Source organism: Epinephelus moara, chromosome 20 (genome assembly GCF_006386435.1).
Source record: "Epinephelus moara isolate mb chromosome 20, YSFRI_EMoa_1.0, whole genome shotgun sequence".
In the NCBI taxonomy this organism is placed as follows: domain Eukaryota; kingdom Metazoa; phylum Chordata; class Actinopteri; order Perciformes; family Serranidae; genus Epinephelus; species Epinephelus moara.
Genome location: NC_065525.1, coordinates 1,930,833 through 1,932,401, shown reverse-complemented (window position 1 = coordinate 1,932,401; position 1,569 = coordinate 1,930,833). Strand labels below are relative to the sequence as shown.

General features: G+C 41.2%; 1 protein-coding gene across 1 annotated transcript in view; it reads left to right on the top strand.

Annotated features, from left to right (window-relative positions):
- Positions 1-1,569, top strand: part of LOC126408049 (cytosolic carboxypeptidase 4) — a 663,851-nt gene that overhangs the window by 23,631 nt on the left and 638,651 nt on the right. The window lies entirely within an intron of this gene.

Sequence of the window (1,569 nt, the reverse complement as noted above, 5' to 3'; positions counted from 1 at the left end):
GCAAACACTTTTTCACACAGAGCCATGTAGCTTTGGATTTTTTTCTTCCTCATTAATAAAACCCTTCATTTAAAAACTGCATTTTGTGTTTACTTGTGTTATGTTTGACTAATATTTAAATTTGTTTGATGATCTGAAACATTTAAGTGTGGAAAACATGCAAAAAAGTAAGAAATCAGGAAGGGGGCAAACACTTTTTCACACCACTGTAAATTGGGATGGGCAGGGCAGGGCAGGGCAGACAATTATATTGTACATAAAATTAGATGCATTAGGATAGAGTCATATGCTCTTATTTTAAGTTAAATAATAAGCACATAGCCATTTGTGGCCAATTCATTATTGCATTTATTTTATAGTCTGGAATTAAACAATAACTGCTGATTTTCTTGTGCAGTTGATTCTGAGGGCAGTGTTTGTGTAGTGTATACAAGCATATAGAGGATTATAGGTAGAAACGTGTGGGCCAGTGTGTGGGCTGGTGCGCCTCAATGTCCTGGGCTGAACTTGTGTCCCAGTCTGCCCCTGGTTAGCAGTTAAGTATGCTAGCGCCAAACACTGCCGCTTACACTTCACCAGAACTACCAGCCACTTGATGAACCTGACTCTCCTCTGTTATACTGAAAGACACTTTAACAACAGATACATATGGTTGTATTGCTAAATAAATTCATAATCCAGATTTATTTTATTTAATCGTAGTGTTAGCTCATCATGTTAGCATTAGCGTTACCTTATTAACACTCCTTAAGCTACTGAAGCTCCATGTCTTCACCATTAGTGTGCACACGTTAGTTTGGAGAGGGAAAATGTATTTTTCTGAAAGGTTCAACAGAAAAAATGACTGCCTAAACTTTATCTCCTTTACAGCAAAGCGAGCAAAATGTCAAAGACCAAATGCAGCATACTCTGTATAATACAGACCTGGCTACATTCAACACCAAATTAAAAAAAAGCATACATAGCTTAGTGCTGTGTAAGCTGTACCTACCAAACATTTTACAATAGTTAAGTAAAAAGGCTTTTAATGTGTGAATTATGTTGTGTGTATTTTATTGTATTCTATTTTATGATTGTACACGCAGTTTGTGCACGCAGTTTCTGTCCAAGCCTGACCAAAGCCTGAACCATGACAGCAATTTTGGGCCGGGGTCTGATTAGGCTACATTTTTTCTCATTTCCTTGTAGGCTACATATTTGTCCATTCAGTAGGCTGACCAAACGTCCTCTTTTGCCCGGACATGTCCACTTTTCACGTCCCGTCAGGGGCGTCCGGGGGTCTGTTATAAACTGATGATAATGTCCGGTTTTCTGTGTGTTTGTGCGTGTGTCTGTTAGAGTGTGGCACGGGCAGCATATTTCTGTCCGAACCCGAACCGAGCCCGACATTATTTAATGACCAAAGCACTGAGTTTGTGTCACACAGTTGTTACAGGCTATTTAACAGGCCGGGCGTGCGCCGTGGGTGCTCAGCTGCAGAGAGGGAGACCTCCGTGTTTGAGACGGGAGCGGGAGGGGGGAGGCGGGAGGTCCGACGCTTCTAGCGAGAGGAGAGGGAGAAATAAAACA